The sequence below is a fragment of the Macaca thibetana genome, chromosome 7, assembly GCF_024542745.1.
Source record: "Macaca thibetana thibetana isolate TM-01 chromosome 7, ASM2454274v1, whole genome shotgun sequence".
NCBI lineage: Eukaryota > Metazoa > Chordata > Mammalia > Primates > Cercopithecidae > Macaca > Macaca thibetana.
In genome coordinates, this window is record NC_065584.1 from 74055198 (window position 1) to 74068166 (window position 12969).

Here is a 12969-nt window from a genome sequence, read left to right on the forward strand (position 1 = left end):
CTTTGCAATCTGTCAGCACTGTGTGGGACAGTTATGGTATGGTGTGTTGGTTCTGGGCTTCACTCCCTTTTTTACTTACTGAGTGCTCTGCATCAATCTGTGTCTACTTTAGGGTTCTTGGAGTGCATGAGAACCTGGAGGTGCTAGGCACTGCCACCTTTGTGTCCTAGAGATCAAATCCACAGAGCTTAACATCCCTCTGCTCTGCCAAGGGGCTTGGGATCTGGCCACTATGAGTTGTTGGGCAAATTGCATCACTCTCTGTATCATTTCAGTATAAAGAAAAGCCACATTTCATAGAGAAGATAGTAATTCATAATAAATTCAAGAATATTTTACATTCCTATTATGATATTTTTCTTTGAGGAGTTTGACAATTATAATATTGTTAATTCCACTCATCATAGAAGAGCATTTACCCAAGACTCAACTGCCTATGGGGCTATTCTAGGCAGGTTAAACATTTCAAGTCCCTAAAACTGGAAACGTACACCCATTTCAGATAACAGCGGCATAGGTATTCACCAATAAGCCAACTGCAAATAATTAAAGAAGAAGATAGATAAATTTAAAAAGAACATGATGCTGTGTGTTATTTGGTATAATCAGAGGGGTGAGTATATATTGTGTTTAAAGTTAGTGAGGAAAAGAAATTTGCCACCGTTTATGGAATAAAGCAAAGGAGTATTTCTCTCTAATCACCATTATTTTTTGTCTTCAGTTGAGGATCTAGATTAATTTCTGAGACTGGTTGGTTTTAGTCCATCCATAGTCTAAGAGCAAGGTACAAAAGTTCACTGACCCCTCCCTAAAAATTACCAAATCCTTCCCAGACCTCTTTCCCCTGGCGGCATTCATTTGGTTAAATGTTTCCTAGAATATTTCAGATTCTCAAAGTAGCCTTGACCACGAGGCAATACGACAGTTCTTGGTGACTCTGACCCTGTGAGAACTTCTGCGCAAACTTTAATTTCCCTCTTCCCAGAAATCAGGGGCTGCTCCTGGGTAGGCCAGTCCTCTATTCCGTTTTACCCAGAATGTCCCAAAGTGGCTAAAGCACTAATGCACAGAGTGGAGCTCAAAGGCAGGTACTGTCAACCAACCATCAATGACATCAAAGTCAATTGTTTGCTTTGTTTTCATCAAGGAAATAGAGGCCCAGGATAATCAGGCTGTTTGTCCGACACTGCAGAGCAAGTCAGAAGCAAAGTGCTGGTAGTGGGATGAAATGTTCTGACTCTCCCCACCAGGTGTTCCCCTATTAAGGCACTCTGTTTTTCATGACTTCTACAAGGAATCATGAGTTTGAAGGACATTTGACAAGGGGCTGTTGAGGACTGTTAAATATATTCAAAACTACCAAGTAATAATCAAGTATCTCTTGATTGTACTTCCAGAGCTCTAGCCCCTAGAATTGGGTACAAGTGGGGCACAAGTTAAATACACATTGATTTTTTAAAAACTGAATATGATAGCATAAAAAATATGTCATAGAATGTGTCACCCATTAGTGTAGGCTTTTTAAACAGAAAAGTTATAGTATCATCTTATCCTTATCATCAGGGCCCCAATACTAAAAACACTTGTATAATTCCACTGGCTACATATTCTCATCTCTAAATTTCTTTTAAAGAGACTAGAACACTGACTGAAGGAAGATGTAGAACAATGACCCAAGGAAGAAATATGTTCTGGCTTAGTACAAATGATGTCTAATATTTATAAATCCATTCATTTTTAAAAAAACAAATGTTTATATTGAATTTCTACTGTGTGCCTGAAACTGTTCTGGGAATTTCCTGTTACACTGTAGTAGGGGAGGAGAACTACGTACAAATACATGTATAAAATAGTGTCAGGTTGTGTTAAGTGTGATGAAGAACAGTAGGGAGCAGGATAAAGCAGATAATGGCGTGCAGAAGGAACACTTGATATATTGTAGATGGGGAGGTGAGGAAAGTGATGTTTAAGCAGAAATCGGAGTGAAATGCAGGTATGACCCATGGGAATATATCAGGACAATATATACTTTAGAGAGAATTAAAAGCAGATGGGAAAGCCCTGGTAGAAGGGAGATGTAAATGCTGCTATAAGTCAAGGGATAACTTATTTGGATTGTCTCCGTAGACAGTTGCCCAACTATGAGCCAAAGGTGATGTTTTCAACATAGCCACTTAGAGATATCAATTGCTCACTGGTAGTTCCAATAAGACACACACCCGCCCAGGCAGCAGCCCAAAGCTTCTTCCCTAGATGTAACTACAGAGGATTGAGAATTTGATTACACGGATGATTCTTTTGTCTAAATCAGAGTCTTGTTACTCAAATCACGTTGTGATGAGGTCATTCTTTTCATTTGATGGTGGGATGAGGGGCATCCCTCGAGGGATGGGGCAGATAAAATTGCTCCCTTGTCCCCTGGAAAGCCACTATGATGGAGCTATCAGCTCCAGAATCCTGGCTCTCTTCTTTTACTTAGAATGAGTGGGTAGAGGGCCAGGAGCTGTGGCTCACGTCTGTAATCCTAGCACTTTGGGAGGCCGAGGTGGGCAGATCATGAGGTCAGGAGTTCGAGACCAGCCTGGCCAACATGGTGAAACACTGTCTCTACTAAAAATACAAAAATTAGCCGGGCATGGTGGTGGGCGCCTGTAATCCCAGCTACTCAGGAGGCTGAGGCAGGAGAATCATTTGAACCCAGGAAGCAGAGGTTGCAGTGAGCTGAGATCGTGCCACTGCACTCCAGCCTGGGCAACAGAGAAAGATTCCATCTCAAAAAAAAAAAAAAAAAAAAAAAAAAAGAATGAGGTGATATGAGTTGATAGAATCCCCTAAGGAATGTCGCATAGTATCTCTCGGGTGCAGCAGCGTTCAAGCCACAGGGGCAGTTTGCCTTCCCCGCAGGTTCAGTTTCTGGGATATAGATGTTCTAATCAAACCATGGAGACTTATGGGCTACATAGGAGGCTTAGAAGCTCCATTTATTCCAGAGATCAACAACCTCAAATTGGTCCTTTCCCTACTTCATTTCTTGCATTAAGGGCTGTATTAGTCTTCCCATGATGCTAAATCAATTCCAAAGAAAACCATTTGGTATGTGCTTCTTTTGTTAAAGGAACAGATGACGTATTTCAGTCATATTTTGTCCCTTATAATCAAATCAATATTCAGGACACTTAAGCAAGAAGAAATTTCCCAGAAATAAATGCATTTTCTATATTTGGAAGAAATCATTTATTATTCTAGAGCTCATATAACTTCCAGAAGATAATCTGAAATATTACTGATGAATTACTATTTTTCATAGGTACAGGTGCATCTGCAGAGGTATAGAAATTAAGGTTTTGTATAATCTAGATTCACCTCCATACATGAAATTTCACATGTAGACATGGATTGTATGTGTTCACAATGGGCCAGGCATTGTGGTAAGCACTTTACCTACATCTCATTTTATTTCACAATAGCCTTATGGAGACGGTTGTATTGGTACTCTCGTTTTATAAGAAAAAATCCAGATGCTTAAAGAAGTTAAATAAAAGTCACAGACCCAGGAATGCAGGACTAAGTCCAAATCCTCAGCTGTCTGATGTCATAGCTACTCTGGTTGTCACTCTTCAGTAGAGTAATTTTGAGGTAATAAAGGTCAAACGGTAACATACATTCCTTGTTTTCTGTTTTATTGTGTTTCACATTATTGCACTTTCCAGATACTGTGGTTCTTCTCTGGTCTGGCTCTGTCACCCAGGCTGGAGTGCAGTAGCACGGTCACGGCTCACTGCAGCCTCGAACTCCTGGGCTTGAGCGATCCTACTGCCTCAGCCTCTTAAGTAGCTAGGACTATAGAAGTGTGCCACCATGCCTGGCTAAGTATTTTTATTTTTGTATTTTTGTAGAGAGGGGGTCTTGCTGTGTTGCCCAGGCTGGTCTTGAACGCCTGGGCTCAAGCAGTCCTCTTGCCTCAGCCTCCCAAAGTGCTGGGATTACAGGTATGAACCACTGCACATGGTCTAGATACTGTGCTTTATACAAATTGAAGGTTTGTGGCAATCCTGCTTCAAACAAGTTCATTGCTGCCATTTTTCCAATAGCATGTGCTCACTTCATCTCTGCATCACATTTTTGTAACTCTTACAACATTTCATACTTCATTATTATTATTATTATTTTTTTTTTTTTGGGATGGGGTCTCCCTCTGTTGCCCAGGCTGGAGTACAGTGGTGTAATCTCAGCTCACCGCAACCTCTGCCTCCTGGGCTCAAGCAATCCTCCCACCTCAGCCTCCTGAGTAGCTGAGACCACAGGCAAGCACCACTATGCCTGGCTAATTTTTTTGTATATTTGGTAGACAGGGTTTTGCCATGTTGCTCAGGCTAGTCTCGAACTCCTGAATTCAAGCGATCCTTCCATCTTCGCCTCCCAGAATGCTGGGATTACGGGTGTGAACCACCATGCCTGGCCCAAAGTTCATTATTATTATACCTGTTGTAGTGATCTGTGATCAGTGATCTTTGATGTTACTATTATAATTGTTTTGGGGTGCCACGAATCATGGTTCAAATAAGAGATGAACTTAATTGATAAATGCTGTGCGTGTTCTGACTGCTCCAGTGACCAGCTGTCCCCAGTCTCTCTCCCTCTCCTCAGGCCTCCTTATTCCCTGTGACACAACAATATTGAAATTAGGCTAATTAATAACCCTAGCATGGCCTTTAAGTGTTCATGTGAAAGGAAGAGTTGCACATCTCTAACTTTAAATCAAAAGCTAGAAATGATGAAGCTTAGTGAGGAAGGCATATTGAAAGCTGAGATTGGCCAAAAGCCTCTTGGTGCCAGTTAGCCAACTTGTGAATGCAAAGGAAAAGTTCTTGAAAGAAAATAAAAGTGCTACTCTAGTGAACACACAAATGATAAGAAAGTAAAACAACCTTACTGCTGTTATGGAGAAAGTTCTAGTGTCCTCGATAGAAGACCAAACCAGCCATAATGCCAAAGCCTAATCCAGAGCAAGACCTTTAGTTCAATCTCTCTTCAATTCTACAAAGGCTGAGAGAGATGAAGAAGTTGCAGAAGAAACAGTGGAAGCTAGCAGAGGTTAATTCATGAAGTTTGAGGAAAGAAGCCATCTCCATAACATAAAAGTGCAAGATGAAACAGCAACTGCTGGTGTAGAAGCTGCAGCAAATTCTTCAGAAGATCTAGCTAAGATCACTGATGAAGGTAGCTACATTAAACAACAGATTGTTAATGGATACAAAACAGCCTTCTGTTGGAAGAAGATGCCATCTAGGATTTTCATAGCTAGAGAGAAGTCATCAATGTCTGGCTTTAAAGGACAGGTGGATTTTCTTGTGAGGAGCTAATGAAGCTGGTGACTTTAAGTTGAAGCCAATGCTCACTTATTCTGGAAATCCTAGGGCTCTTAAGAATTATGCTAAATCTACTCTGTCTATGCTTTAGAAATGGAAGAATAAAACCTGGATGACAGCACATCTGTATATTAGCATGGTTTACTGAATATTTTAAGCCCACTGTTGAGACCTACTGCTCAGAAAAAAATACTCCTTTCAAAATATTACTGTTCACTGACAATGCACCTAGTCATCCAAGAACTCTGATGGCAACATACAGGGGGGTCAGTGTTGTTTTCATGCCTGCTAACACAATATCCATACTGCAACCCATAGATTAAAGAGTAATTTTGACTTTCAAGTCTTATTATTTAGGAACCATGTTTTGTAAGGCTGTAGCTGCCATAAGCAGTGCTTCCTCTAATGAATCTGGGCAAAGAAAATTGAAAACCTTCTGGAAGGAATTCACCATTCAAAATGCCATTGAGAACATTTGTGATTCATGAGAAGAGGTCAAAATATCAACATAAACATTAGTTTGAAAGAAGTGTATTCTAACCCTCATGGATGACTGAGATGCTCAAGACTTCAGTGGAGGGAATAACTGCATATATGGTGGAAATGGCGGGAGAACTAGAATCAGAAGTAGAGTATGAGGATGTGACTGAATTGCTGTAGTCTCGTGATGAAACTTAAATGGATGAGTAGCTGCTGCTTATGGGTGAACAAAGAGAGTGGTTTCTTGAGATGGAACTTACTGTTGGTGAAGAAGCTGTGGCCATTGTTGAAATAACAAAGGATTTAGCATATTCTATAAACTTAATTGATAAGGGTTTGAAAAGATTGACTTCAGTTTTGAAAGTTCTACTGTAGGAAAAATATTATCAAACACCATTGCATGTTACAGAGAAATCTTCATGAGAGGAAGAGTCAATCTATGTGGCAAACTTCATTGTTGTCTTATTTTTAAAACTTGCCACAGCCACCCCAACCTTCAGCAACCACCACCCTGATCAGTCAGCAGCCATTCACATGGAGCCAAGACCCTCTACCAGCAAAAACTTCACTGAAGGCTCAGATGATTGTTAGCGTTTCTTAGCAATAAATTATTGTTAAATTAAGATATGCACATTCCTTTTTAGAAATAATGCTGTTGTACACTTAATAGACTACAGTATAAACTTAACTATTATCTGCATTGGGAAACCAAAAAATTCATGTGACTCATTTATTCCCATGTTTGCTTTATTGCCATGGTTAGAACCAACCCGCAGTATCTCCAAGATATGCCTGTATCTGGAAAACTTTGATTTCTGTAAAGAGTTTAGTAACTGCTATTTCAGACCACCAGGTCAAGAGATTACTTTAGTGAAAGAGAAATTTGGGGTCTCTGCAGCTATTGTTAGGACAACTCGGTATGTTAAAGAGTACAAGACCTGAAGAAAAATGACTTGTGCTTGTGTTTGTGTTTTAGTTCTTAGGTCTGTTTTACAACTAATTGTAATAGGCCAAAGTCTCATAATAGTGATAATTATATAAATAAATCTATTAGGTTGAGAAGGTATTTACAGAGGCATTAGCAATAACTTTTAGGGGCATTAGTTGGTTAAAAGACATTATAGATAGGAAAGTTTGTTAATTTTTTCATCAACAATGTCATTTTCAAAGTGATCATCACTTTTGTTATTCTTAGCTAGCAAAGGCTCAGAAAACTGATCTGAAAAGATGCAGCATTAGTCAGAGAAGAGATACTGTTAACTTCCCTACCTGCTTCCTTAAATCTCTGTAGTGCAAAATGAAGGATCTGTAAGTTAGCAACATACTTGGGCTGCAGTCACTGACATATTTAGAATTTAAAGACACTTCCCAGAGTGGCTAGTGATTATGCCTCTAGTTGGTAAAATAGCTAGCTGATTAGTCCCAGCAGAAATGACATACCCAAAGCTGGAACTACTATCATGCCTTGGTAATGGGAAATAAATTCTTTAAGATCAGAAACAATGTTGGCTGTATTTAAAATGACACTGGAAACCACGTTGTAATGGACAATTGTGCAGAGGTGAGCAGAGACTAAAACGAGGTAATAGGATTTTAAAAATTTGATTTTATTGGTTCTCTCCTCTATTTGCATTTTTCATCAGGATAACCTCTGCCTGTAAGTTCCACCCTGGAAATTTTTTCTCCTTCAATTTATCCTGGGTATCTGGGTTGACTGAAAGGCAATAAATGCATAGCCTTAGAAACCCTGAATGGGTTGACAGAAATTTTGGTCTCTGAAAATTCATCTATTGATTTGACAAGACAGTTACATTTTGCACAACTTGGAATGCTGTAGTCATCATTTCAAGACAACACAAAGCTGAAGCAAAAGGCTTCAGGAGAAGCATTGGTATGTCTGGACACCTGGAACATCTCTGAATCTCAGATAAAGAAGAAACATCCAGGTGGCATCTAGTCCATCCACACTTGTCTGGGAGGAGGAGGAGACTCCTAACTGATGGGTTCAATGTACGGTCTTAGAAATCTCCAGAGAAGGACCACTACCACATTGCTCCCCACATTAGTGCTGGGCATACCTCCAGGCTATACTTTTCCTGGTATGATTAAAACTCCATAAGAATCAGCATTCTTATTATAATATGCCACATATTCTTAGCAGTCTCTGAGAAATCATGGAGTTTTTCCAGAAGACAGGATACTGGCAAGTATTATCCTAATTTTCAGAAAGAGAGAGCCCCAACATGTTTATATCTAGAAAAAAAAATCTTCAAAGATAATTTAATAAAAAATTGTGATCAGCAGAGGCTAGCATGAAGTCATGATAAATAGGTGATGCTAACATGACTCATTTCTCATTTTCTGAATGGAATCTTCAACTGATAGCTAAAGGGAACACTATGGACCCAGTATGTATCAATTTTAGTAAAGCACCGATAAAGATGTGCAATATCCTTGTAGGCAAGATGGAGAAATGTGAGCCAAATCATGGTACAATCATTTTGAGTTCATAGCTATTCCAACAGTCACATGTAAAAGATACTGATGTCAACTAGCAGGATCTCTAGTGGTATGCCATAGGGCTTGGTGCTGTCAACATTTTTCATTGGTATTTCAGAAGGAAAGAGAGCATGCAATTCACTTAAATCAACATTTATTGAATGACAACTACGTGCAGCATACTGTGCTAGGTGCTGAGGGAAGAAAATAGGATAACAAAGTACCCAGTATCCAATGTTGGGTATTGGACATTAGGAGGCATTTGAAATCAGAAGATCTGGATACTTCTCAGTCTTGCCATTTATCATTTATCTGACTTAGACAAGTCAATTTGTATTTCTATGTCTCCATTTTACTTATCTTCAAAACTGAGGAAACAAGTAATTACCTAAAATAATTATTGTGAAGTTCAGATGAAATTATATGAAAGTACATCATACAGTGGAAAAAAGATGCCTAGCTGAGCCTGTGTTATCTCACTTTATCTGTAGGAAAAATCTTTGGTTTAGGTACTATTAATAGCTTCCTTTTACAGGTAAGAAAATGAGGCACAGAGAATGTAAGTAAAATCTCAAAATGCTATTTTAGCATAGAAGAGAAGGGATAATTTTCCTTATATGCTTTGGGGGAAATGAAAAAATAAGTGATATTTGAGTGGGGCCATACTGGTTGAGTAAGAGTTTTCCAGGTGAAAGTGTGGCAGAAAGGCATAGGACTTCAATATGTATCAACACTGGATGGATAAATGGGAGGGAGAAATGAGGAGGAAGGGAAAGGGCTATTGTGATACTGATGGAATATGTTCTGGAAGATGCACTAACTTGGTTTCTTAATAAGTGCTGAAGATATCATACTGTTAAATAGGGTTTTGTAACCTGGAATCAATGGATAAAATGATGCAAAATGAATTTACCTTGGGAGAGGCTCTATAGATTTTATCAAATCTTTAAAGGGCTCTTTGATACCCCAAATAAAACAAATCTGTTAAAATTTCATGTGTACCTTCTTCCACAGAGCATATGCAACTATGAAGTTTTAGTAACAAAAGTTTCTAATTTAAAAGACACCTATGTTTGGGCTTAGAGAAGGCAAAATAATTTTCTTTAGCTAATTAGCACCTTCTCGTTAATTTTGTTACTTCATGTTTAGATGCAGATACTCTTAAAGCTAGAGTATATCAGCGATCCTAATAAACTAGTGAAACTACCAATTATTTTTTCTTTAGAATTCTTTATGTCATAAAGGAGACTGGGTAGGATTTCGGAAGTCATTTAGCTTAATACTTAGCTACAGGCAAATCCATGCCCAAATCATCCCAGATGGGGCACTATTTTTAAGGATCTTGAGTTCTTGCATCCTCCCTCCCTTAGTAATATGTTTGCATACATCATAGCAGGAACTCCAGTATTTGATGATTTCACCACTGTGAAGAGTTTGAAGACACTCTGAGCATTATGTAAACATGATAGATTTTCTCTTTTTGCCTATGTTTGCCAGTCTAGGCTGTCTACTGTGCCATTAGAATGAGGACATCATAATGTGTGTGAATAAATACTTCAGAAATGACAGTGGAGCTGGTGGGCATTTAAGAAGAGATTAGAAAACTGAAAGTCCCATGCCAAAGGAAACTATCCTCCAAAGACGGGAGCTAAGGAGGCGACCCAATTAGTCTTCCCTTCTCTAATTTCCCTGATTACATATCTTCTTTTACCCCATGTGCTATACCTAGCAAGTTCCCCCAGACATAGACCTAATCAAGAAGGCAGAATCTATGTGCAATGCAATTTAAATGAGAGCTGTGCTATGCTATGTGACTAACAGTGAGGCCTAAACAACAGGGAAGCCCCTGGGGCATAAAAAGTGGCTGGTCCAGATAACATGCTACTGTGGATTTCAAAGCAAATGAGGACAGAAACAATTGGATGTCAGCTCATATTTGGGAAACTTCATTGGAGAGAGGGCACTTTCCTGAGGAATGGGGTGTGGCAAACTCTGCAACAGCAACTCACATTAGCAGATGCAGGTTGGTATTTCTTTGGCTAGAACTCTTGGTGATGGGGAATGTGAGTAGGCATGGAGTCCTGGAAAAGAAGTAAATCTCCATAACTCCTTGGGCGCATTGGAATCACCAAGCACTGATACACTAGTGCAGTGGGATATGGTAAGCCCCAGAGGGAAGGTCATAATTAGGCAAGAAGTTTTTCTTTTAAAAATTTAAGTTAATTACTTTTTCATATGTTGAGGTCAGCACATGCTGAGCCATTCTTTGGACTTAATCCTTTAAGCAGTGAAGCAGAGGGTCTAAGGGGACAGCCTTGGAGGATTTGATTCTGGTGCTTCAGTAGCTACTTAAGGGCTGTATGAACATGGGCAAAGTATTTCACCTATTAAGACCTCAGTTTCATCACCTGCAAAATAGGCATAATGATAGAATATAACATTTGGACAATGCCTGGCATAGAGAAGGATTTTAAATAATCCTGTTGTGTGGATTAAACAAGTGTAAAGCATGTGGCACAGGGGCTGCCACAGAGTCAATGTTCAGTAAGTGGTACTTTTGTTCCTATGACAACAACAACAGATAAAGTGATGGAGAAAGTTAGAAAGGTCCATGTGCCAAGATCACAGGAAAAATGGACAGAATACAGTGACCTGCAGTGAGCAAAGTTTGACATCTTAGGATCTTTAACTATGGGAAAAGATGCATATAATGGTAATAAATTAGGGGGAATATTGGGAGTACAGAGAAATGATCATCACTGTTTCTTTTTATTTGTGTTTATTGTGTGGTGGTGGGGTGATTACCAGTTTTATTGGAATGTTTTATAAGCTGCTAGATTTACTTACTGAGAATGAACAGATAAATAGGGATGTTATTCAGCTGTGTCATGCCACGGGCTCTCATCAGCTCTTCCACTAACTTTCAGACAAGGTTAATTAATGAGGGAAGTTCACTGCAGAGGAGGAGGAGGAGGGAAAGAGCTGGATCTGCTGGATGATTCATCTTACTGGGGAACAGAGGATGAATCAACTTTTGTTGGTGGTAGTTCTGGGGAGGGGAGGAGAGTAGGGCATCAGCTGGAGACTCCCATGGTATCTTGAGAAAGACCTGCTGACAGGGTGTGTCAGGGGAGTATGGTCACTTTAACGTTACATGATTTGATGGGAACTGGAATAGCTCCTAAATCTTTTCCAATCTTGGATGTTCAAGGTTGCACTTTTAAGTCTTTTGTTTATTGAAGGCCCATTCTTACTGCAAGGCATCTTTAATCTTAAGCCCAAGTGGCTTCAGAAACATCTTTCTTCCATTTGTTTGCGTGATGGTCCCTTCTCATTCACTGCTCACAGGTGACATCCCACCTCCTCAGCGTGACCTTTTGTGATCTTCCTATTTAAAGTGGCTTCCTGCTCTCATCAGCCGCCCCCTCACACTACCTTTCTTTGCTGTCTGCATAGTAGTATAGCCTAGTGGTGAAGTGCATGTGGTATGGAGCTGGACTCCCCAGGTTCAAACTCTGGCTCTGCTCCTTCAACATGTGACATTGAGAATGCTAATTAGTTTTCTATCCTTAGTTTGTGTGTAAAATGGAAACAAAAATAGGAATGCTGTAAGGTCTTACACAGGTGAACTATATCATACCCAGCATATTGCAGTGTTCCTAAGTACCGGCTGTTATTAATTTTAGCCATCATTACTTTCTGATCTCTAGTTTATGGTATGAAAAAATTTTAATCAGTGTTAAATTATCAAACAATATTGAATTATACTTAATATTGCTTTCTGAAACTATATATCACTCCTCTCACCCTTCTTCCCTCCTGGGATGTGCCCCCTCCAAACCAGTAAAAATGAATAAACGTGAAGAAAGAATGCTGAGAGACAGGAAACAGTTCGAAAGGAAGCCCCGTGGTTCCTAAAATCTGAAATGCAAAGAATGTGTCTTTCTAGCATTAGAATAACAAGAATCTCAACATCTGTGGTCTGCTTATAGAATTCCAAACTAATGAATGCAGCAAGGCAGGGCAATAGAAAATGGTCCTAAGGATAGGGTCTGTTTTCTTTCCCTCAATGCACTCCTTTGTAAGAAGCCTCTATCGGGTAGGGCTACAGCAGGTGGAGCTGCCCACTTGGCTCTTCTCTGCATCGCACCTGCTAAAGGTTAAGGATACTCCACTTGTGCCTTTTAGACTCCAAGACAGCTCAGCTAAAGGTCGTTCTTGGAAGGATCTGCTTCCCCACCTCTCTTGTTTTTCTGAAGAATTAATATCAAAGAAAGTGCCCGACTCTGACTTTTATACAGCTGGCTAGTCTCCTGATGGCTTAGGTAAGGTTTTGAAGACCTAATGATACTGGCTGTTACCATCCCCGGTAACACAACAGTCACCTTAAAGAACTGAACTATCAGAAGTTCTAAATTCTAAAGCTGGGGAAGGTCACAACGGCTGGCCACATTGATGGCATATGCCATTTCTGTTTGCCTTCCCACAGATAATCAATATTGTTTGAGATTGGTTAGTGTGTTGTAAAATTGATAAGATTCAGGTTGCCAAAGGCATTTCATGAATTTCATAGGTCTTAATTTATGTTGCTATAGTAACTGAAACATTGGAATTTCCTGAG

General features: G+C 39.6%; 1 protein-coding gene across 13 annotated transcripts in view; it reads right to left on the bottom strand.

Moving 5' to 3' along the window:
- NPAS3 (neuronal PAS domain protein 3) overlaps nt 1-12969 on the bottom strand; it is an 866046-nt gene that overhangs the window by 54437 nt on the left and 798640 nt on the right. The window lies entirely within an intron of this gene.